The following is a 27,657-nucleotide window of genomic DNA, read 5'->3' on the forward strand; positions in this document are numbered from 1 at the left end:
TGCCAAATATCTGGCTGGTGTCGGCGCTGTGTCGTTGAGAAATTCACACATAACGATCGACTGCCGAATGGTGAGCGCAGATCAAAGGGTTTTTGTCACGAGCTCTGCGACTTGCAAATCGGCCTTAAAATCGCGTAGTGTGAACTAGGCTTTACAGAATTATTTAGATCTTGGCATGATGACACCACACACCTCAATAACAAAGGGAACACCAGACACTAGATATGAGAGGGGTATAAATAAGACCGGTTCCACCTGCACTCCCTAAGCAGGTTCTAATCACTGACACCCGATCCTGAACACTCTGATTCTAATTTTATGGATTTGAAGGTATGATACATGTAGGGGTGTACTTACTTTTTTATTTATAGTATTACTACAAAATGTAAATTTTATGGGTCATTTGATAGAGTGTATCAATAATAGGCACTGTTATTATTATTATTTTATATATATATATATATATATATATATATATATATATATATATATATATATATATATACACACACACACACACAGTGTCCCTTGGTAAATATGAGCAAAGAAGGCTGTGATAAACCTTTAAAAAAAGCAAAAAAAAAAAAACTTTGATTTTTGGTTAAAAAAATTCAATTCACAAAAATGATGGATATCAAACTATTGCAAACAAAGCAGGTTTATCAAAAATATATATTTGTTAATTATAGGTGTGCAACAATTACTGGCACCCTTATACCTCCATTTGTCAAGATAACAGCTCCGAGTCTTCTCCCATAATGCCTGATGAGGTTGGAGAATACATGGCGAGGGATCTGAGACCGTTCGTCCATACAGAATCTCTCCAGACCCTTCAAATTTCGAGGTCCACGCTGGTGGAGTCTCCTCTTCAGTTCCCCCACAGGTTTTCTATGGGGTTCAGGTCAGGGGACTGGGATGGTCATGGCAGGACCTTGATTTTGTGGTCAGTAAACCATTTTTGTGTTGATTTTGATGTATGTTTTGGATCATTGTCCTGCTGGAAGATCCAACCACGGCCCATTTGAAGCTTTCTGGCAGAGGCAGTCAGGTTTTCATTTAATATCTGTTGATATTTGATAGAGTCCATGATGCCATGTGTCATAACAAAATGTCCAGGTCCTCTGTCAGAAAAACAGCCCCAAAACATTAAAGATCCACCTCCATATTTAACCGTGGGCATGAGGTAATTTTCCATATGGCTACCTCTCTGTGTGCTCCAAAACCACCTCTGTGTTTATTACCAAAAAGCTTTATTTTGGTTCCGTCTGACCATAGAACCCGATCCAACTGCAAATCATAAACTACTCTGTCCTGAAGGTGTCAGAAAAATTAAATATACAGCTTTACCTCTGACTGCTACAAAATGCTGACACTGGAGACTCCTTCCATACATGTTACATACTGTAAACGTTTCTAGGACAGCTTTGCCGCATATTAATGTGAGACCTCTCTCAAACACAAAGTAACCAAATCGCAGGTAATGCAACAGCAGATGGCTCCAAAGAGCTTTGAATAACACTAGACCACTGCCTGTGTGTGTGTGTGTGTGTGTGTGTGTGTGTGTGTGTGTGTGTGTGGGTATTTTGAGAAAAAGCAGCCCCAGATAGTGCAATCTTAGCTCTGAGGAGAAAGCTGTGTGTGTGTGTGTGTGTGTGTGTGTGTGTGTGTGTGTGTGTGTGTGTGTGTGTGTGCGTGTGTGTGTGAGAGAGAGAAACCCCATGGGAGCTGTAGTAATGCCCTGTAAAAGAAGCCTGTAAGTGACACAAGCACAAATGCTGTGAGTTTTATTCCTCTATGTGCCTTAAAAGAAAATCCATACACAACACTATACAATGCCACAATGCTCGACAATACTCCCTTACTATGCACAATACTACATAATACTGCACATAGTATTCCGAATAGTCCACGATACTTTCTTACACATTACTCTTCTACCCAATAATTCAAGATTCCACAATGTTTCCTTATCATACACAATAATACAACACCCCCATAATACTCCCTTCCAATACTATGACACTCCACAATACTACCTTAGTCCACCCATACTACACAATACTTCAATATTCCATGTTTAATATTTAGTATTCCTCATCATACACAATGCCACACAATACTTCAGTATTCCACAAATATTCCTTTACTATGCCCAATTCTACACAAAAATTCAATATTCCACAGTACACAATAGTCCACAGTATCATCCAGTCTATAAAAATACTTCACAAATACAATATTTTCATAATATACACAATATTTCCATACTATTTACAATCCTATGCAACAAAAAACAACTCATTGTACAAGATCCTCATACGAGAGATAGTAACTTACAATACACAATTACAGTTAATATACGACAATATTCCTGCACTATACAAAAGCCTTACAACACAATACTTACGTTATACTCATACGATACGAAGTATCTTACAACACTTCAGATTATTCAGATTTTACGTGAAATGCTTCGCAATATTGCAAAATATTTCCATACTCTAATCACTGATTTACCATACTCCACAATATACAGTACGTATATTTTATACTATGCATCACAATATTCCCATACTATTTAGGAATACAATATTTCCACATGGTATCTCATCATAATCCAAAATAGTCAGTAAAATTCCATTATTATATGTGTGATAATACTCAGCAATATCCCCACAGTGCATCTCGCAATACTCCACAACATTTCCATAACAGACACAGAATCCTACAATACTCTGTAGATATCCCATGCTGCTACACATAATAGCTCACAATACTTCACAATATTCTCATACTGTATACAATTATACCACACAATATTCCACAAGCTTTCCATAGTAATCAAATACCCAAGTATACTCCACAATAATCTCATACTATACACAATACTTCACTATATTTCACAATATTTCCATACCATACACAATAGTTTACAATACTCCAGAATTCCTATACTATACACAATACCTTTTAGTACTCCACACTATTCCCATACTACACAAAGTACCTTACAATACTCCACAATATTGCCATATTATATACACAACACATCAGAATATTCCACAATATTTCCTTACTACAAATAATATCATACAATACCCCACAATATCTCCATATTATCTACAGTCCCCTTTGAAACTACTCGAACGACAAGGCCAGTTCAGTTTGTTTGTGCTGTACACCAGAGAAATTTGGGTTTGAGATCAAGAGATGGATATGAGATGAGGATTTCAGCATTTATTTCCTGGTATTTACATCTGGATGTGTTAAACAACATAAAACAGAAACTTTTGTATCAGACCACCCAATTTTTAGCCATGCACAAGTATTGGAACAGATAAGCCTTGGTGTATAAATGGGGGGATGTGATAACCTTCACCTCTGCCCTGTGGAAGTTGTTGGTGGTGTCATTGACTTGTTTTTGGGTTTTATCTTCACATATCCTACAATGTTTCTGTCATCAGCTGTTGTTGTTTTCCTTGGCTGACCCATTTGATGTCTGTTGCTCATTGCACCAGTGGTTAATTTCTTTTTCCAGGACATTCCAAATTGTTGTATTGGCTATGCTTAATGATTGATTTCCCCTCTTTTCTCAGCTTGAAAATGCCTTGCATTTCTCCCATAGACAGCTCTACGATCTTCATGTTAACTTATCCTTTTTAACAACAAATGCAGTCTTCACAGGTGCAACTGAAGGCTAAAACCAAAAACAAATCATTTTTTAAACAATCACCTGGGTAACAAGTAACACCTGTCAGTCACATGTTCCAGTATTTTTGCTCGTCTACAGATTGGGTGGTCTGATACACAATGTATGTTCTATGTCGTTTAACACATCTACATATAAATACCACGAAATAAAAGCTGACTCTCTTCTCATATTCATCTTTTGATCTCAATCCCAAATGTGAATCTGAATTGGCCTTATCGTTCCAATAATTTTGGAGGGGACTGTATAATGCTTCACTATATTCCCATACCTCATAACACTCCACAGTGTTTCGAGACAATATACAAACACTGCACGGTTGAAGTTGAGGTTCATATTTCACGCGCTAAACAATTGATGTTTTATACACAGTTAGTTTTTGTCGACTAATTTGATTGGACAAGCGGCGTTCCGAGAGTGCTGATATTTAGTAGAACAGTACAGGGACATTTCACTGTGTATCACTATGCTTGTCTCTTTCCATTGCATAAAATTCCAATTCTAGCAATAAATGTTTACACTGAACTGGTTACTACACTTCCTACAAGCTGTCAGTCAGTATGTGCATTACCACGGCAACACTCACAACACTCTATCCAGCTGTGGCTTCTATGGGAACTGTTTTCATTGACAGAGAAAAATAACCAAATATTTGGCCATATTGTGTCTGAAATGTCAGTTACACTGTACTAATTTGTTGTGTATAGAACTGTTATAAAAGTAATATCACACCGCAATCATGCTGCTGTTGTACTGACTATCAGCACGGCTCTGATTGCCTGTGATTACCTGTGAATCACAGCCGGGCTGATATTCAGTACAGCGGCACTCTTGCTCACGCAACATTACTTAATTATATGTTATACAACGTAACAGGATTTCTTTAAGATCTCAAAAATGACTTCTTAATGTCTGGTTTATATTACGCATTTTTAAGCACTGGTGTAAGACTAGGTTAGAGAGATAGAGAGAGCATTCTGCTGTTGTTCTTCCTCATTTTACAGATTCACTTCTGATGAAAAAAAATCAGATTCTATCAGACGCTGAACAGAAGGTCTCATTAAGGCGGTGCTGAACAATTTGATCTTAAACACCTGTCTGGGACGGACAAATAGGCCTTAGAATCTAGAATCTAGTGAGTGTGTGTGTGTGTGTGTGTGTGCGTGTAGCAGAGATGGCACAGGCTAAAGTTCTCATTCTGGTTTTCATTTAGAACTAATCGAAAGATGATATATAAGATATATAAGATGAGACAGAATGAAAAAAAGAAACAGAGATAGAGAAGGAGAGACAGGTAGAGAGAATCTTACACTGACCTGCTTTTGTGGATGATTCATTGGCCTTCATTTTCAGAATCTCAGGAGGTATTCAGCTGGACAGAAACTCACATAAACCCTGACAAGCCCGTCTGCATTCACACTGTGTGTGTGTGTGTGTGTGTGTGTGTGTGTGTGTGTGTGTGTGAAACAATATTGCCCCAGGATTTCACCTGATAAATAATCAGAAATAAATAATATCCATATTCCTTCACTGTATAGAACGGAACGCTTACAGATATTCCTGATCTCAAACTGCCGGGATTTAAGTCGAGCCATTAGTACAACTCTTAAGTGTGCACTTAGCCGAGCCTCTGAGAGTTAAAACACCACATCCCACGAGATGTGATTAAACCAACTCTCTCTCTCACACACAAACACACACACACACACACACACACACACACACACACAGGCATGATGCACAGTAATTACAGCCAGAAGCTCCACAAAGTTCACGCTCTATAATTCATTCCTGCATTGACTGCATGGCACGCAACCTCATTTGTCAACAAATTGTTTCTCACTTAATGAGAGAGAGGTTAAGAGCTTTGACATGTTAGATTGACCGCATGTGTTTTATTAATAAATGTAGCTGTATGCATCAAGCTTTAACATCACCCGTATGATAGGAAACACTAAAGTATCAGCAAGCAACAAACTCCATGTACACCTGTTAGGTTATTTGAGTACGTGGTTCACTGTAACGGTACTTACAAAAAAAAAAAAAAAGAAGTAAAATGACAGTAAATCATAGTATGTGTGTATACTTGAGATTTTAAAAAAGAAAACATTTAACTTTGCTACAATTATTTTTGATCACTGTTACAGAATAAATAATAATAATAGAGGGTTGGGGGTTCGAATCCCGTCTCCGTCTCTGTGTGCACGGAGTTTGCATGATCTCCCTGTGCTTCAGGGGTTTCCTCTGGGTACTCCGGTTTCCTCCCCCAGTTAAAAGATGTGTTGTGGGCTGATTGCCATTTTCAAATTGTCCATAGTGTGTGTGTGTGTGAATGTGTGACTACGTGTGCGATTGTGCCCTGCGACGGGTTGGTACCCCGTCCGTCTACTATCCTCCCTGGGACAGGCTCCAGGCTCCCACACAACCTTGAGTAGGCTAAGAGGTATGAAAAATGGATGGATGGAAAATAATAATTTGTTTAACCCTGTAAGACTGTAAGCAAATAAAATTAAGTAAGCAAAATGAAGCCTGCCAAAAATCTACACTTCACTGGAGACATATGATTAAAGACCATTGTGAGACAAGTGTCTCCAATTTGTCACATATACTCGATTAGAAAGTAATGCTCTCAACCATGCATGTTAAGGCTACACCATTGTGCTGTCTGGAGAAATATATCAAGGATACACGGTTCGTTTATTAAACAAGTGTTGAGTAACGTTGAAAAGAGAGAGATGGGCGTGTCTTCACAATGTACTCATATGTGCCATGTCCACCTCATTTTAATACACACCGATGTTTTGATCTTTATTATAAGTGTCTTAGGGGGCGTGGCCATGCTTGAGCATCATGAGGTCACATGAACATGTACTAGGAACTCAGTAACTTACCTAAAACCTTCTGAAGCGTCACTTTTCTGACACACGCTTTTAAATGTTGTCTATATTTTATTGTTTTGGGTTTTAGACGCGATTTCTAGACAATAGAAAAGAGAAAAAGAACAAAAAGCACAAACACTCTTTGCAACATGCCAGCGTTATGTCGCCATTATCTGTATGATGTTTGATATCATGACAGTTATGACACATACTTTATGACAAGTGTCTCAGCAGTGATGATATAATGTCTTGTGTCACATCATGAAAATCACTCCATGTTAATTTCATTGAAAATCTAAAACGGTTTGGAATGAAATAATGAATGGACTTAAGTCCATGCATGGTACACGTGAGCGTGTGTGTAATCAGGTATGAGGCAGCAATTTTAATCGCAGTGTTGAAACCGCTGTTGCCCATCATTCTTTCCCGGAAGGCGTGTTGATGAAAGAGAGAGAAAGCAGGATTGAACATGCCGCACTCGTTTAGTACTGTGATCTCAGAGACGAGCCATAACAATCACAACACCCCCTCAATCCTTTCTCACTCTCTGCCTCTCTGTGTTATTCTGTCCGTCCAGGAATCACCTATCCTCCACATTCTTCAGTCATCTCCTTCATCTCTATCATCTCTTTCTCTTTCTGATTTCATCTCAGACCCCCGCTGTTCGCCTGCAGACTTTACTGATATTATATACACGGTTTATTTCAGAGTGATTTCCAAATACAAAGCATATTTATAGACAGATACAGTGCATAGAGTGTGCAAGCAGGTATATTCAGAATAATAATAAAAATAAACATTATACTTTATAGTGTGGAGAAAAAAAATATTACAGCCTTATGTTAGCCTTAATATGACGATAGTATCTTTATATCCATCAATCACTAGGCTTTACGTTGTTCTAGCTTGGATTTAATCTTCACTGGTAAGGTAGGATTCTGATCTTTGTGCACTATCTACTTGACTTTGCTGGATCTAATCTCAGTTGGTTTCAGTTGGTCTATGATAATTAATTCTGTCTCATCTCAACATCTCATCCTTTCAATTCATGCAGTTGTAGATTGTACCAATCAACCTTCTCATCACTGTCATTTACCACCCTTCTGGTCCTCTAGGAAACTTTCTTGAAGAAATGGACATGCCCTCCAGTCTTTTCCCTCCCGACAGCACCCCTGTCACTCTCTTCAACTTCAACCTCCCCTCCAACAAGCTCCAGGCCTCTTGCCTTCTTCTATTTAATCTCCCTGACACTGAACAGATGCCCTCCATCACACAAGGGAGGAAATGCCCTGCACCTGGTATTCAGTTGCCACTCTCCAGCTACAGACATCAATGCTACCCCAATCCACATCTCTGATCATCACTTGGTATCCTTGACCATCACCCTCCCTATCCTGCCTAACATCAGCTATCAATATTTCTCTCCTAGTCCCCAAAACCTCCACTCTGTCTCCCTTTCCTCTATAGGTTCTTGCATCCTATCATCCCTTCCAGACCCTGACTCCCTTTCCTATCTTCCACTGGAGTTAGCCACCTCTCTTCACTTTCCTCATCCATGGACCTCCTCTGTCCTCTATCTTCTAAACCCAGGAAGCGTTTTCACTTAGTTCCTTGGCTGATAGATGTGTTGCACAGCAGTCGGAGAGAATTAAGAGCAGCAGAGAGAAAGTGCAGGAAATCACAGCTCGATATAGATCACGTCTCATACCGCATTCTCCTGTCTGAATTCTCATCTCATGTGACTTCTGCTAAGAAAACGCTAGGAGCTTCTGTACAAGATCCGCGCAAGCTCCACAGCATCTTTACTTCTTAACCTGCCAGCTCCTCTGTCACCATCACTCCTACACAACTTGTTCAGGATTCCAATTCTCTTTCTCAGATACATTTTTCTTCTCTCTCAACAGAAGAGATCCTGCAGGTCATCCTGTCCTGCAATCCCACCACCTGCCCATTGGATCCCAGCACTTCCACAATCCCCAGAACATCTCACTACACCTCTTCACCTTCATCACTACTATCATTAATGACTCCATAACATCTGGTCATGTACCAACTGCATTCAAAACAGCAAGGGTTATTCTCATCCTAAAGAAACCCAGTCTGGATCCCTCACACATCAACAACTCCTGACCACTACCACTTCTCTTTTTACTTTCTAAAATTCTCTAACACGCTGTCTACAATAAACTGTCTCTCCATCTCACCCCAAGCAAACTCCAAGATCCTAACCAGTCTGGCTTCAAAGCGACACACTCCACAGAAGCTGGCCTTCACTGAGAAGCTCCATGCCACTAGATCAGGTAGTGTCACTAGTCCTCCTCGAACTTTAAGCAACCTTTGGCACTGTTAGAGCCCAGTCTAGGTTGGGCCGCACAGAGTAACCAGCTCGGGATTCAATGGAATTTGACCTTTAAATAAGGGAAGCCAGGAATAACAACACAACCAGATTTGTGTTAAAAAGTTGTGGTATATTGTAACACACAAATATAGATATACAACTATACAAAGAGCCAACCACCAGACATAACTTCAGGGTGGGCCAAGGCCAAAATAATAAACAAAAGGATTCTTTTGTTAGGTAGCTAGCTTACCTAAAAGGAAAATAACAAAGAAAATACAAGGATACTTCCCTAACTACCTAAGCCAAAAACAGAGAAAAAAGGACCCTCTCCCAAAAGAAATGGCAGCCACACCCCCAAAAAACTTCCCATCCCAAAGATAGCAGGTTGTAACAGCACAGTCCGCCACAAGACACTCTTGCGCATCCTCGTGAGTATTGGAATTCATGGCAATTGTTTGCTTCCTACCTGGAGGGACAGTCATATCAGGTGACATGGAGAGGATCTACATCTCTTCCATGCATACTCTCCACTGGTGTCCCACAAGACTCAGTGCTTGGTCCTCTTCTGTTCTTCCTCTATACTCACTCTCTTGGGGAGGTCATAACCTCATATAGATTATCATACCAATGATATGTGGATGGCACTCAACACATCCTCTCCTTCCCTCCATCAGACTTTCATGTTTCTGCTCGGATCTCTGCACGGATGGCAGCTGAAACTTAATCCCAGCAACACTGAACTGAGTTCATCCCAGGTGATTCATACCCATGTCAGGATCTTTGCCAGTGATTTCCCTGGACAACTCTCTGATCTCACCTTCTGTCACTGCACACAACCTTGACGTAACCATGGACAATCAACTGTCCTTCTCCTGTCACATTGCTAAACTGACATGCTCATGCTGAGTTCTCCTTTACAACATCAGAAGGATTTGTCTATTTCTTTCAACACAGGCAACTCAGGTGCTTGTTCAGTCCCTTGCCTATTTGAGACTGGACTACTGCAACTTGCTCCTGGCAGGTCTTTATTAAATTGAATACATTTCATAAATGTGAAAGTAGTGAAACAAATGTTAAACAAATGAATTCTTCAGAAATAAATGAATAATAAAAAATGTAATTAATAAATTACCTAGCAAAACAAACAAATTATGTACATATAATAATATATATAAACAATAATGCCACTGATATTAAACCTTACAGAAAATAGACATCTCACCTGTGGATTGCATTCTCTACTTACTAGCTAGGTAACATAGCTAATGTTAGCATGTTTCAGTTTATGATTGTCTGTTACTATCTATTATAATATATTAAGTACATTAAATATATTATTACCATATATATATATATATATATATATATATATATATATATATATATATATATATATATATATATATATATATATACACACACATATATATATATATATAAACTATATTATTAATAATAAATGGTTTACAAACATGCTATTTAACAAACAAAAAAAAGTGTGTAATCATTGACGAGGTGACATTTTCTGTAAGAAGATGTTTATTTGGAAGGAGTCTCCAGTGTCAGGGCTTTGTAAAAAGTCAGAGGTAAAGATGTACCTTTAAGTTTTCCGACATCTTCAGGACAACAGAGTTTATGCTTTGTGGTTTCTCTGCAACATGACAAGCCGGGTTACTTTTTGTCTTATTAACTTGAGCTTGTTTATTGCTGTTTATAACTTGCTTAAGGCTGCTATAAAGTAAGTGACAACAAGAACTAACTTGTTTCATTAAAAGTATATTGAGTTGTTCTTTAATTAAAAAAACATTGTAATTTGTGAAAGAAACTGCTCTGATATAAGACAAATAAAACACTTAACACAGGTTTAATTGCAACAATTTAATGATTCCAAGGTTTTAATTAGGTAGATGTTTACCTGCTATGGCATCACTGCCTGTCACACCCCCTCCCATAGGATTATCACTCTTCCTTCAACATTTCCACCATGCAACCAAAACCATACAGGCCTCCCTAAGAAGACACCTTTATTTGTCACATATACATTACAGCACAGGGAAATTCTTTTTTTTTTTTTGCATATCCTAGTTTGTTAGGAAGCAGGGGTCAGAGCACAGGGTCAGCCATGATACAGCACCCCTGGAGCAGATATGGTCAAGCACACTGCACAAGGGCCCAACAGTGTAAGTCTGGTGGTCCCAGGGCCCAAACCCCTGACCTTCTGACTAGTAACCCAGAGCCTTAACCACTGAGCCACCACTGCCCACTGTAGCAAACTTCACTGGCAACCATTAATAAACATCTGCTCAGAACACGTCTTCACATATGATTAGACCACATATAAAAGTGTAAAAGTCAAAGAACATCAAAGCATTGAATCGTGCTAGCGAGCAGAATATGGGATAAATAATAGAAGAAAAGTAGACTGTTACCTCCCACACGCTCGGCTATTCATCTGTCGTTTGTTCATCTCTCTGCACTCAGAGTGTGTTATTTCGGCAGTTTTGTGACATCTTCTCACTGCCCTGCATCACACTCTCGCCTTTCGTTTCCTTTTTTTCCCCCCATCTTCTGAATCATTTCATTGTTTCCTGAGTTATTTTCCTAACTTAGGGCTTTTTACTTCAGTGTTTAGTGTGTTTGAATGAAACCCTGGTGTGTTCTCAGCAATCACATACACTGTAGGTCCAAGAGTGTCTGAGTGAGTGGACTTTAGTGAGAAAATGATTCAAATCTGAATCGACTCACTGCATCAAACACGCTGTGTGTTTTGGGTTGCAGCATTATTGTGGAAATGTTTTATGAGCCGGATGAAACAAACCAAAAAAAACCTAAATAAAATGTTTTAAACTAGTTTGTTCTATGATTATCCGAGATACTGTGTTCTTTATGCTTGGAAGACCTTTTAGTATTTCTCCATGTACTTCTCAAAGGTTTAACATTTTATCATCACTGCATTTCTGAGAGACCTTCAAGGAAATTTTTAGCGCTTCATGCGCCTCCGACAACATTTTTAAAATCCTTTTTAATTTGTTTAATTATGTGCAGTGGGAAAACAAAACAAGCCAAATAGCAAGCGAATGAAATGAATCAACTTCACTTGGATTCGGACTCAACAGTCGGACTACTAGTTGTGAAAATGCACTTAGAGTTTTAAATGATCTCAAAATACATTGGACAGCTAATCCGGAAAGTTAATATAAACTTTTTTAATTGGCTTTATTCTGTGATGTAATGAGACTGTGAGCCAAATTATGCAATGAATTTAAGCTTCATAACTCCATGATTTGGCCACCAAACTACAATCTACCAAGATAAAAGACTAAACCACTCTGAAGCCGGATATTTAAGTGTGACACACCCTGTGAAATTTACCTCCCAGGCTTATTTTCTCACTAGCCATATGGACTTTACAGACATGCTCATTATTCGAAGCAAAGCTTTTTACAGTCTGTTGCATTTTCCCCTCTATTTTAAACCCCAAAAGAACTCCTTTGGGTGTAATTAGGCAGATTCACTGCTTATTACCACAAGGCATTTGTGTGTGTGTATGTGTGTGTGTGTGTGTATGTGTGTGTGTGTGTGTGTGTGTGTGTGTGTGTGAGTGTGCATCTCAAAATGCTAATATGTTAGCAATAATTCATTACCATGTTGGCAGGCCTAACAGGTGGACGCTTTAAAAAAGTCACAAGACAAAGCGCTGTCTGTTTCTGTGGAAGTAGCCAGGAGAAATGCCCTGTTCAGATTATAAGCTGCTGATGGATTGCAAATATACAAAAACATCGTTACGCTTCATTTATTACCATCAAATACAGCACTAAAATAATGCAGCTGGGCTACTTCCATTATACATGGAGAGATATCAGGACAACGAAATTAGGACATTTAGCAGTAAGGTGGAATACATTATATAATAATAATAATAATAATAATAATAATTATTTTATATATATATATATATATATATATATATATATATATATATATATATATATATATATATAAACAGTCATTAGTGAGAAGAGAGCTAAAGCACATTTTCATGCTCTATTTGCTCTGCTTACACGACAGTTTGTTTTGGACACCTTGGGATCGAAAAATTTAATATATTATTTCAACAGGATATAAACAGGATATATTGTCTGAGTGATTAAACTATTTTCAAGTCCTTTCACTTTCTAACACTTCTAATTCACCCATCATCAGCCACTGCTACATCCTGATTAGGGTCACGGTGGATCCGGAGCCTTATTTAGGGAATACTGGGAACAAACCTGGGATGGCAATGAGTTGACATGTAATACATGTTTAAATCAAATAAATTAGTCCAGGTTTTCCATCCTCACAGCTCGAACGTTGCTGTCTGTGTGGAGTTTCACATGTTCTGCCCATGTCCATGTCGGTTTCATCTGGTGCACTCTAGCAGAGAGACGAAGTCAACTGTGCCAGAAAGCTATTCAAGTCTCGTTTCAGAGACTGGCTCAGGGAGGGGCTTACAGGTCACCAGACAAGGAACTCAAATAAATGGACAATCCCAAGATGTCGATTTGAGAGCTATCGGAGATCACCTGGAGATCACCCGGAGATCACCTATATGTGCAGATTTCTGAATGATTGTGGATTTTAAAATGACCTTTGTAATATGGGGTGTTTGATATTACATTAGTAATCTGCTTATCTTAGTATTGTATTTTTTTTTTTTAATTATTATAAATTGTGGTTTAATTAATATTGAAGTTTTATTGTATCAGCAAAATAATTCAGTGTTCTTCATTGACAAACATGTTGAAGAACCTGGAATAATGCTGAAAAGTCAATAAACAAATAAACAAACAATGATAATCTGATTCACGCAACATGATACTGCTACAATGCTCTCGGGATTGAAGCATTTGATTAAATTACCACTACAGATTTTTTTAATACTTCTAAATAAGGTGGAAATTTGTGGAGAACTGAGTTCTTCTGACTCAAACACTGAATCACTGAATGAGCTGGAGTGAATCTCTATCTTGACCAAATGATTCACTGACTCAAACACTGATTTGCTCAATGAGAGAGGAGCGAGTCTTGGTCTTGACCTAATGATTTAAACACTGATTCACTGTATGAGCTTCAGTGAATCTCAGTCTTGACCAAATGATTCACTGACTCATTCTGATTCACTGAAAAAGAAAAGAGCAAATCTTTATTATGACCAAATGATTCACTAACTCAGATTCTGATTCACTGAACAAGAAAATAGCTAATCTCAGTCACGACTCAAATGATTCAGTGACTCAAACTCTGATTAGCTGAAGAACAGAGATTTGAATCTCATTCTTGAATGAATGATTCACTGACTCAATGTAAACCTGTGATTTGCAGCTTCACTACTGTCAAAGCTGCTGCCATAAGTAATTAATCACCACCTTCTGACCAATCAGAATCCAGAACTCAACAGCGCTGTGGTCAAATGTTTTTTGAAATATAGGATGCTTGCATTAGAAATTGTCTTGAACGATATATTACAAAAGATTAGCTTAATCTGGAAAGCATTAAAAGAAAATAAAACTTTAGTGAAGCTCATTTTTCACAATGAATGAACTGGACTAATTAACTGTTTAAAGCATCACTGAGGAAAAGTAAAAAGAAAAGAAAAGAAAAAAAGGTTCTATTTAGAATCACAAAAAGGTGACAGTAGTCCAAAGTAGTCTAAAGATTTGAAACGTCTCAGGCCAGTAGATCTGTGAGCCTAATGAAATTTAAGATTAGCATAATATTAATAGTACATAAAAAAAAAAAAGACACTGTGAGCAGAGAGTCTCCAGCGAGTATAGGTCAAGCCTGAATCTCAAACCTGGAGTCCCAGGCCAATAATTAGTGCTCCAATCACCAGAAAATGTGTTTGTGCAGCTGCATGCATAATTCTTCCTCCTGTACGTTCCACCCGTCTCTCTCACTCTCTCCGGGTCTCTCTCGCTCTCTCCGGGTCTCTCTCGTGTCTCTTTCTACTGTATCTCTCTCCACAGAGGTGTCCTGCAGTGTGTGAGCAGTGTCGCTGTATCTGTCCCATCCCAGCTGTTTACCCGTCACGCCTGCCGCACTCACAACACACACACACACACACACGATCACAGAAGGTAACTTAAAATTTCCCTCCATCTGCAGCAACATCAAACACACCCAGATTTCCTGCTTCCATGCATAATGCGAGTCTAATGTTTGATAGCTAGTTCACAACTTTAGCTACTTGTTTACGCAGTACATGCTGTCCTCATAGAGTGTCTGATCTCTTTTGCAGACTTGCGCTGTATTTATATCATACGGTAAAATTTGGGAGGACGGAAAACGTCCCGTTATTCCTGCTTGAGTGTTCACGTTGCCATTTCGTTAACTAGATTAACAACTTCGGTCGTAAATTAAAATCAGCTCAAATTAATTCAGGCTACTTCATTTTGAAGACAGATGTTTTACATCCAGGTTTGATGAATAAATAAATAAATCAGTGTCGTCAGAAATTCCCACTCTGAGATTTTTGTACGCGTTCCTCTACATAAAACACAAACTATTTGAAAAACAGCTAAAAACACCTATCGAGTTAAATGCATGAAATATTAGACATAAGGCAAATACAAAGGAGTTGGATTTTGTAGAAATGTAGATGTAGGATAAGCTATTCTCGCCAACTCCACCCACATTTATTTATAAATAATCTTTACCATTTCTAACTTTACAAACAGGTATGGTCTTGCGAATTCTTATGAATTCAAAGCTGATGACATTGATAAACAACGAAGAACTAGCAAGCATAAAGAAAAAACTAATTCCACGTCCTTTCCCCTTCGGTGAATTGGCTTTCCATCAGGTGAGTTTTATTCACGTTGGTTCTGATTTAGTTTTCAGGTGATTCCCATAGCGCTGTAGCAATGAGTCAGATATTGTAAATGTTATGTGTGGATACCTCACATGCAATCCGATTCTGTGAACAATTTGTGCAGATTCAAACTCATTTTGTTTGATTTTATGTAACATTTGCCCTGCCTCTAAACATAACCTTAACCTTTGTAACACTGTATAAGAATCGAGTGTGAATGGTTATGAATATCTCTTATGTTTCTGGAGGCAGGTGAATCATGACAGAGCCTTCACACAGGTCAGTAACACACAGGTTAGAACACTCACTCATTACCCGCCAATCAATATCAGGATTTTAATACCAGGATAATACCCTAAACTCATATTAGAATGTATGATAATTATAGAATATTGTATTTATGCTATTAAAAAGAAAAAGCATCTTTCCTTCTTATTGACATGCGTACAAAGGGTACTTGGCCCGCTGTTATCAGGCTCCTGAGTCTTAAACTTAATGTCAGAGTTTGGTAAAGCTGAGATTAGCGGCTTAAATGTCAGTCATGCTTGAACAGAAGGTTTCGCCCACCGCAAACAACACAAACTGAAACATGATGTTCCTTGCGTCTAAATGTCAGAGTTTTTCCTTAAAAGGAACATCTGATGTGAATAAACAGTGGACTGAGAGCCAAGATTATTTTGGTGTAAAGGTCTCCATTGTCCTTTTTAAACCTCGACACAATTTTTTCAGTTTTTTTACTCCCTGCTTGAGTCATCACCATCATGGACATGACCTTTCACATTCGACTTCTCTGTCCTGCAGATGTCACACACACACACACACACACCTTTACGCTCTCCTCATGCAAGCTGATTTAATGAGTTATCTATCTTTTACATGCTGATTTCATTAATTAACATTTTACTTCCTCTCTCACTCCAAAAATAAAGTCATTAGCTGCACAAGGTGACCCTTCTCAATATCACAGACTGGATTTAAGCCATCTGTTTCTCTCAAAGTCTCTCACAGGCTTCAGTCGCACACTTCTCTCTTATTTAACAGGTAATACTGTACATACACTTCTCTACACACACTCCTACACAAACAGGGTATATTGTTGCTAATATTTTATGACTTACCCATTAGCACACCCTCACATTGCTTAAAATTGGCTGGGTAAAGGATAAATGTAGTTATATTTTCGTATATTGTAATACTGATCCTGTTTATTTCCTGCGCTCCTTGTTCCAGGCCCCACTTGGATTACTGATTTATCCGGGTTGGATTGTTGACGATTTGACACAATCCCAGATTTTTTTTTGCTGTCTAAAGCTCATGCCTGTAAACTCAAACTTGTTTAGGAGCAGATTATTTAGCAAAAACAAGATAAAGTTACATCACAAAAGCACTTTCGTGAACAAAAACCTGCCTACTATCACAGACATTATCAGCCAACCAATCAGACCTTGTTCACTCACTAAGTGCTTCACGCAAAATATCTTTAATAACTTTTAACGATGAGCTTTTTTAATTTTTTAAAATTTTTAAATCCAGTGACTATCAAGTGTCTGGCTATAAAAAGCTGGTACCGTTCAAAGTTTTGCATTCTCACACACAAGTTTTCTATACTCACCTTCAACAATCTGAAGCTAATGGACAGAAAAGTGTACAAAAGTGTATCAGATGCTCCGTATTGCCTGGGAAGAGCATATGAGATCTGTTCTGTTGTAGATTACTGCCTTCTGGTCTGAATTACTTGTTTGGACTGTCTTCTTGGATGTCATTTCATAGACACTCCCCAACGCCCTTTCACTCCACCCCCTCTTCAGTGTGAAATCAGCAAGCACTCAGCGCAGCCTGATAATTCTCCTGTAAGGAACAAATATCACCCTGTGCTTCGAAAAAACTTAACAACAAGAAATCCATTAAAGCCAGAATAAACACTGGCAATGCTTTTTCAAGATGGAGTCATTTATTACCAGTGAAGGAGATGAATCTGGACAAAGAATTAGCGATGTTGTTCCACTTGGTATGACAGCTCTGTAAACACCATCTGTATAAAGCTTTGAACGATTTGAATGGCTGAATTTGCAAAACGATTCAAGTAGGTGTACTTTAAACAAGGGCAGCGAAAGCACTCGACCATTCTCATAAATCATTATGAGCTGAATTTTGTTTACAATTTTATAACTTGGCTTTCAAGCAGCTGAATGTTTGAGTGCATTTGAAAGTGATGTCATGACAGTCCTTGCTAATGCTAACTCTATGGGGTCCTGGGGGAGGGGTCAAGGAGTAAAAAAATAAAAAATAATCAGTCAAAACTTTATCAACTCCACTTCCTTAAGTGCTGAGACCTAATCATTACAAATTTACAACCCCAATTCCAAAAAAGTTGGGACAGTATAGAAATGCTAATAAAAAAAGAGGAGTGATTTGCAAATGTACTTTGACTTGTATTTAATTTACGTATAAAGACAAGGTATTTGATGTTTTACCTAATCACCTAATTTTTTTTTATAAAACATTTATAAAACATTTATTTTGATATAATGCATGCAACACGTTCCAAAAAAGTTGGGACAGGGGCAATTTAGGACTAATAGCGATGTGAGAAGTTGAAATAAGAAGGTGGTGTGAAACAGGAGAGGCAATCGTCTAATCATAGTATATGGGGAGCCTTCAAAAAAGGCCTAGTCCTTCAAGAGCAAGGATGGGTCGAGTCTCTCCATCTGCCAACAGATGCATCAGCGAGTAATCCAACACTTTGAGAACAACAGTCCCAAAATACAAATCAATAGGATTTTGGGCATTTCACCTTCTACAGTGCACAATATAATTTAAAGATTCAAGGAATCTGGTTAAATCTCGGTGCGTAAAGGGCGAGGCCGAAAACCACTTCTGAATGCACGTAATCTCCGCACCCTCAGACGTCACTGTCTTAAAAACCGTCACGAGTCTGTAATGGAGATCCTGACATGGGCTTGGGAATACTTTGGTAAACCTTTGTCAGTCGACACCATTCGCCGCTGCATCCACAGATGCAGGTTAAGGCTTTACTATGCAAAGCAGAAACCGTACATCAACACTGTCCTGAAGCTCCGCCCACTTCTCTGGGCTCGGTCTCATCTGAGATGGACAGTAGCACAGTGGAATCATGTTTTGTGGTCCAATGAATTACCATTTCAAATAGTTTTTGGACAAAACAGCTGTCGTGTTCTCTGGGACAAAGAGGTAAAGGACCATCCAAGCTGTTATTAGCGTCAGGTCCAAAATCCAGCATCTGTTATGGTATGGGGGTGTGTCAGTGCCCATGGTATGGGGGTGTGTCAGTTCCTACAGCATGGGTAACTTGCACATCGTGAAGACACCATTAATGCAGAAAGATATGTACACATTTTGGAGCAAAATATGCTGCCATCCAGAGCAGGACAACGCCAAACCACATTCTGCCCGGATTACAAGCGCATGGTTGCGTAAGCAGAGAGTGCAGGTGCTAGCATGGCCTGCTGCAGTCCTGACCTGTCTCCCATTGTGTGGCGCATTATGAAGAGCAAAATAAGGCAACGAAGGCACTGTACAGTTTTGCAGCTGAAGAAACGCATAATAGATGGGGGAATGGGGGAAAATTCCGCTCGCTAAACTTAACCAACTAGTGTCTTCACTCCGTGTCTAAATGCTTAATAAGTGTTATTAAAAGAAAAGGTGATGTTACACAGTATTAAACAGTTGACTGTCCCAACTTTTTTGGAGTGTGTGGCAGTCATCAGATTTTAAATGAGAGTGTATTTTCAAAAATAAATTATAAGTTAAAAATGATAAAACTCCAAAAGTTGTCAAATAAAACCATAACATGCGCTAACTTTGTAAGAATTTGCATAGGCCAACTCTCCGCTAATGATCACAACAACTCTATTCATTTGAAATCCAACAAAACCAGCCTCGCTTTTTCATAATTCCAGTGACTTAGGTTGACATTTAAAGTTATTAAAACACAACAAGCTCCACACCGCATGTTAATCTTTATGGTAATGTTTTTTTATATAGCTTCGTAATAAATTTGTCCCTGAAGTCATATAGAAGCCGTGGAGATATTCACTCGGCTTTATCTTTAGTTACAGACGTGCCTTAGGGAAACCTCTGAAACTCAGCCCTGGGGGGAACAACGAGGTTGACCTTTCATCTTTTCGTTAACTGTCACATGGCATAACTTTGTTTTGATCATTAATATGACTCAGAAAGTTTCAAGGAAAAACCAAGCTCTAACAAATGCTACACCTTAAGGTTTAAAGGCAGAAGAACAACCAAAAACCATCAAAGCACTTTGTTCATTCCATCAGGTTCGCTGCACATTTATATCTCCTCCTAATTAACTTGTAATTAGAGATATCTTCATAAAACACTAATAGAAAATGCTTATCTAAATCCACACTGTGGTGGATGAATACTGTGAGTGCAGTTTGGAGGCATTAAGGCAAGTTTTATTGTGCTATTTTTAAAAATTTGGACAGTTTATTAGCTAGTTATCTAAATATATTGGTATACAAAACAAACGTGGTGAATATAGTATTTACATCAACGTGTAGTTGCAAGTGTTTGATAGTAGTCTTTTTTTACTAATATAGCATTCTTTTGCAAGTTAGGTGTGAAACTTGACATATTTACTATTTCATGTGATTAATTTATTCACAGCTTTTACCCTGTATCTCAATCACACACAATAGCCATCAATGTGAGAGCATAAGGGCTAACTAACGCTTGCTAGCAATCCTGGTTACTGGTTTACACATTGTCTATGTACCTGGTTGACTGACAGGAAATAAAGCTCTTGATTAGAAAACAAACTCATCATCATGATCGTTATAATCTTCATCTTCATTATTCTTGTCCATTCCTCTAACACTCAGTCAGGCATTCAGAGCCGTCAGCTTTTTTCCTTCTCCGTCTCTGTTTTTCATCTTCTCCTTTCCCAGTCATCACTTTCCCCTCATCTCATCTGTCCATCTATCTGTCTCTTCTGCTCTCCCTTCTTTCAGTCTCGAATGCTAACTCTCAGTCACTCGCTAATCCCTTGAGAGCTGAGCAGGATTGGTTTGGAGGTGATGAGTGGAGTCAAGTCGTCCACGCCGCATACTAAACACACACTTCAAACACTCCGGGGTCTCAGATCAGCGAAGCCAAAATCGCCCATGTCACATTTCTCCATCTATTACCCATTTCCAGAAGGAACTGGCCTTAGAACACATCATTAGTGTTATGATAAGTTTAATAATACACCAATAATGTGTTAATTAAAAAGGAACTGGGGATCCGTGTGGATGGTTTTGGTTCGGCTAGCCTGCCTTCGGAGCAACTTGGGGTTCAGTGTCTTGCAAAAGGACATTTCAGCATTTTAAATGGCTGTTGATGATAGGGAATCACACTTTTAGTGGTTCCTTAGAAGGACAACCAAATAACCCCTAAGAGTGTAGCTTGTAAGAAGGTCTAATGCAGGCAAATGAACCCTTAGACAACCCAAATAATATCCAATACTTTAAAATTGAGCTACGTTTTTAATGGTTGCCTTTTATAGGTTTCTAACTAGAACCCTTTGTAATAGGAAACACTTCCTTATAAGATGCTAGAACATCTAAGGGTTCCTTCATAGGAACAGCCAAACAACCATTAAGACTGTAGTTTGTTAGAAGGCCTTCAAAAAAAAAAAAAAGTTTAAAAAAACAAACAAACAACAAAAACAACCTTTAGTTAACTGATGAAACCTTAGAGGACCCTTTTTTCTCTTAGTCCAAAAATTATTGGTAATTTTTTTCTTCATAAGAAGAAATTCTTCATTTTCATTTTTATTTTCTTTTGTTTTTTAAAAAAGTTTTCTTTTGCTTTTTTTTTTTTTTGCGATTTTGGATTATACCCTTTGGACACTGTGAATTTGTGCACCTTTTATCAGAGGATTATTTTCTACATGCCGTTAGACAGGGCACTCAGAAAGCGGCGAAGGACAGGTTTAAGCACCTTACTGACAACAGAGACAGGAGAAAGGCGCGGCAATTTCAGCCACAGCGTGCGAGTCAATTTGTCTGCGGCAATCGCAACCCGGACTGCCACTCACAGGTTGGCTTGCACAGCCAATCGAAAAGGTGCAAATAATTTCACCCGAAATGGATGCTACACCATCGTCTCCCGAAGATGAAAGGATGCCAGAGATTTTCTACATGCGTCATTGACCATGTTTCACAGACTTTGCTGGGCATTGGAGGGAACGAGTGAACGATGGCGTTGTCTGTCTGCTGCTGCTGTCGTGGCTCATTTGCCTATTTGGATTAAATCTCTTTGGTCATTGTGGATGTTCAGGTCATTGTGGATGTTCAGGTCATTGTGGTGTTCAGGCTAACACGTTCTCCAACATAGTCGTGTAGACAGGGTAGAACGAGGTGCTGTGTATGGCGGAGTGTTTTTTTCGTGCTTGCCGGTTTTTTTACAGCTCTTTTACTGTGCATGGCAGGTCAGCTATAGCTGTTTCATTGTTCCTCGGAATGTTTTTTTCTACAATGGCTTTTTGCTACTCATCAGCAGAGCAGGAATTTATAAAACTTGTGTCGCTATGTTCATCATGGCACACGTCATACTGTCAGTTTTCCTCACACCTCTGCAGATGATCTTATATCCTCTTTTTGGTCTCCTTTTCGCTAGATCAAGTGCTGGAAATGGAGTTCAGTAACTTCAGTAACCTCAGATCACTGTAGTATTTACCAACACATTCACCATCTATTCCCATGTCAGATCCATCATGGATTTTGGACTGTCCTGTCAAATTTGCGCTAATAAATGCTAGATCTCTGTCCAACAAAACTTTTATTTTAAATGACCTTTTTACTACTCGTGCTCTGGATTTTTTTCTTTGTGATGAAGACCTGCCTCAGCCCTGGTGATTTTACAGCTCTAAAGGAACTTACTCCTCCAGACTGCCTGGTTTTAATTGTCCAAAAACTGTAGGTCGTAGAGGTGGAATAGCAACAATTTTCAAGAACTGATTTAAGTGTAAACTCGTGCCTGTTGAAAACTTTCTAAGCTTTGAGGTGCAGCTCTTCAAGGTTGCTCTCACTACTTCCTTGCTTTGTGCCCTGGTTTACAGACCACCTAATTTCAATAAGGATACCATCTGAGACTTTTTCACCTCCCTGATGTCACACTATGATAGACTTCTGATTCTGGGTGACTTTAATATCCATGTCTTCTGCCAGTCTAAACCCTTAGTCAAAGAGTTTCTATGTCTTATGGACTCACTTAACCTTGGACTTTCAGTGTCTAATCTTGAAATTTGTGACACTGCTATTCTTGATCATTGTGCGGTGGTTTTTGACTCTGTGCTGGCTTGTACTCTCCCCAAATCTTATCATTCACCACATTTTTCCACCACCACGTTTTAATTCCTCTATTGCCAGGTCATTCAGTGATGTGTATTTATCTACCCAAACCCCCAATGTTGTGAAAGCCCTCTCCTCTTGTGTCTGTCCTGATGAATTGGTTTTCTTTTTAAGAGTACCTGTACTGCTACCTTGGCCTCAATTGCCCCCTTGAAGTTACAGAGTTCCAAGGTGATGTATTATGTTCAGCACTGGTTAACTAGGTCCACTCGCACTCTCAGGCAGGAGTGTAGGCGCACTCAGCGCAGATGGAAGAACGACAAACTTCACATATCATACGAAATCTTCAGGGAGTGTCTTAAGTGGTATCAGAGCCCTATTAAGGAGGCACAGTTGAAATACATGTCTGATTTAATTGCACAAAATGCACAAAGGCCAAAGGTCCTTCTTTAGTACAATTAATGCCTTTTTAAATCCCTCTCCTAGTGTTCCTTTCAAGATTTCTACTGACCTGTATCAGTTTTTAACACATTTTACTCAACAAATTGAGGGTATTTGGTCTAACGTACCATCTCATTGTTCTTCTGCTCTAGAAACATCTCCTTGTCAGAGCTCTCTTTCTCTTTTTCAACCAGTGTCTCATTCAAAGCTCTTTGATATTGTTTCTATTATGAAGTCCTCCTTCTGATGTTCTGCCTTCGTCCACTCACTTCTAATGTGCACGACTGTGTCAACAACCTTGGTGTCATTTTTGACTCCACTGTGTTTCGATAAGCAGATTTAGTGCTGTGGAAAAAGCCGTTTCTTTCAGTTAAGATCTATTGCTAGAATCAAGATGATGCACTCTAAGAAGGACCTCGAAACTGTTATTCATGCATTTATAACATCTAGTTTGGTCTATTGTAATTCGCTGTATCTTGTACAGCACTTTGTTTTCAATATTTGTTGTTTTTAAACGTGCTTTATAAATCGATAAACTAATCTAAACGATAAAATTTAGAACCTGCAAGTAGTTTAATGTTAATGTTTATCTACTTGGTACCAAGTTCTTCAAGCGTTCTTTAAGGATATATTGTATAAATAAAGATGATTCTACATGAAATCTTTGATCTTTGATAAGAAAACATTCTTTTCTACTTTGGATCTTTAAAGGTTCAACAGAACAGAAATGATAAATTTCCATTCTATTCCTGTCAGATAGCTTTATTTCCAGCCCGAGGGACTGAATGATGTAAATGTTCTCTTCAGCTCACCATGGATGAACTCATAAAGAAGAATAGTGAACTGCGTGACAAAACCAAGGTCAAGCTGTTCTGATTGTCATTATGCCAAGATGGAAGTGTGTAGTTTGTGTTCCTGTGAATGAGAGAAGAACGAGAGTGAAGAAAGGAGCATAGTTACTTGGCTAGATTAATCATTTATCACACCCATGGAAAGGTGGGATAATTGGGTTGATCTAGTTTGCTCTCAGAGTCTGAGGACAACATCCTTTATGCACCACATGGATGAGTCGTGAGGATCAGAAATAGATCAAATTATGGCTACAAATGATGATTGGTTTATCCTGATGTGGTTCCTTGAGGAGTTAATATTCCAAACTTATGCAAAGTTAATAGGGATTTGGTAACACTTCATTTGAGGGGAACCTACATTAGGCATTCATAACACATTCATAAGTGGTGCATAAATATTTTAGAGCGATGATGGAGAATTTATGTAAGGCTTATCTTGAAAAATTGTTATCGCTTTGTATTTTTTATGACAGAGAAGACAGAAGAATCACAATGATCATTATGGATCCACTGTAATTTATCGTGAAGCTTGTTTTTTTTCTCAACTCCCAGTGAACATTTCTCATGTAATCCTATACATCCTAAATCATACAGAAAGCAATGCTTTTAAAAAGCATTTTCGTCTGCAACAGAGCTTCCAAAATAATATAAAAGTTCAATATGCTTTTTTTTTTTTTTAACCTCTTGAACAATCAGGATGCAAGTTGGAGGTCAGGCAAGATGGAATAGAACAAAAATGGAGCTTTGTAATTGAGTGAATATGTACAGATATGTGAATAATTGTAAATATTCCCCCATCACTGTAACTAAAAATAACAGCACATGTATGTTTGGGACGTTCACCGGTATGCAATGTTATGTTTCACTTTAACAGTGGCTCAAATTCTCTGGATTTTCTGCCTCCAGAGTTAAAGTGAAGACAAACAACATCCTCATCAACAGATTTACATCAATCATTATTTCATGTGCATTAATGATAACAATAAATATAATCTAGCTAGAAAGCTAGGCTAGATATTTAGCTGATGCTAGTTAGTGCTGGTAAGCACGTTGTTATTGTTACAGAATGTGTTATGTGAGTCAGTTTTTTTTCCCCCCAAATCAGCACAAAATGTGCATTGACCTTTAGTTTTTCTGTTAAAGAAAAGCAATAGTAACTGCACAAAGCATGAACACCCTAAGATTTTGCAATGACTATGAAACACCCGTATAGTATAAACACCTGCATAGTGTTTTATGTTTTCTTATATTAACTTCTATAGTGGTATCACCTCCCAACACACATGTCCCATGAGGCAACTGCACATTCTCTATATTTTAATGAAGTTTTGATCATCACAGTTGTATTTTTTTTTTTTATAAAAGAATTTGTATATTCCCAAAGAAATCTGAAAGAAACATTTTAAGTTTAACTTTATGATGATACAGTCCATAGCCCCAGGTGTTGATTTTTTTTTTAATGCACATCCTGCAATATAGTGGGGAAAAAAACTAGGTGTTGAATCACACTCGGAAAGTCTCTGGAGCAGCTGTCCAGGGACTGGGAACTTGTAAAGGCTTTGTTTTGTCTGTTCATTACAGTAATTTGGTGATGTGTTGGTCCTCCATATGGCTAGTGTGCACCACAGGCCTTTTGTTTCCTTTTACACACCTACACAGAACACAGAATCTAGTTACATGTATTGCAGCTCTCGAACATTCATCAGGAACCATAAAATGCATCAGGGACATCACAACTGAAACAAATAGTGGTTTCATTTTCAAATATGTTTTCACAATCATTTAAAGCCCATTTTTCTCCTTCAGGTTTTTACACGATTCGACAGCTGACATGGGGAAGAATTGCAATAATCAATGGTATCTTTGCAGCAGAAGGTTTTTTTTTTGTGCCAGGAAGATGGACAGAAAAAGCAGAAAAGCAGGATGGAGAGAGAAAGCGAGAGAGAGAGAGAGAGGGCCCATCATTCATTTTTACCAGCTGACAATTCTCAGCACCTGCAGGGTTCTAGGAATTTGATATGGGCAGAATACAAATGAATGCATTAGAGCTAAGGTAAATAATGATAACTACAAACATTTGTGATTTGTCTGTGTGAAAATGCACAGTCTTACATATGCAAAATAACATGTCAGTTAACCTAGACATGTAAAATAGAGGGTGGAGTCAATGCAAATTGATGTTCAGGAACAGAGACAGAATTAATGCAATGCATCAGTCAGTTATATAGTTTACAAAGGCTCAAAAATAGGAAATTCACCCAAGTAAATGGCATTAATCAGAAAGTTTTAGTGGAAGATACAGAGCCCTCCACTAATATAGGCACCCTTGGTAAATATGAGCAAAGAAGGCTATGAAAATTGTTCTTATTGTTTAACAAGTTGATCTTTTGTTAAAAAAATCACAAAAATACTCTGCTCTCATGGATATCAAACTATTGCAAACACAACACAAGTTTATCAAAAAATATCTTTGTTAAATATATGTGTGCCACAGTTATTGGCCCCCCTATGAATTCATATAAGAAAAATATATTTGAAGTATATTCCCATTGATATTTAAATTTTTTTGCACACCTGGGCGACTAGGAACAGGAAATTGTTCAACAATGACTTCCTGTTTCACAGGGGTATAAATATGAGGTAAGACAGGCCAAATTCCCTTAGTCATTCACAACAATGGGTAAGACCAAGGAATATAGCTGTGATGTGCGGCAAAAGGTTGTTGAGCTTCACACAATGGGGTGTGTCTATAAGAAAATAGCACAAGCATTGAAAATGCCCATTTCCACCATCAGGGCAATAATTAAGAAGTTACAGTCAACTGGAAATGTTATGAATCAACCTGGAATTGGACGTGTGTCTATATCGTCTCAACATACTGTGAAGAGGACGGTTCGAGTGGATAAAAAATCTCCAAGGATCACAGCTGGAGAACTGCAGAAGTTAGTTGTGTCTTGGGGTCAGAAAGTCTCCAAAACTACAATCTGAAGTCACCTACATCACCACAAGTTGTTTGGAAGGGTTTGAAGAAAAAAGCCTCTACTCTCATCCAAAAACAAACTCGAGCGTCTTCAGTGTGCCAGACACTACTGGAACCTGAAACTAAAATAGAGCTTTTGGGCAATAAAGTTTTGGTAAAACAGTACCTCATGTCCACGGTTAAATATGGTGGTGGATCTTTAATGTTTTGGGGCTGTTTTTCTGCCAGAGGACCTGGACATTTTGTTAGGATACATGGCATCATGG

Source organism: Ictalurus furcatus, chromosome 17, assembly GCF_023375685.1.
Source record: "Ictalurus furcatus strain D&B chromosome 17, Billie_1.0, whole genome shotgun sequence".
Classification (NCBI taxonomy): Eukaryota; Metazoa; Chordata; class Actinopteri; order Siluriformes; family Ictaluridae; genus Ictalurus; species Ictalurus furcatus.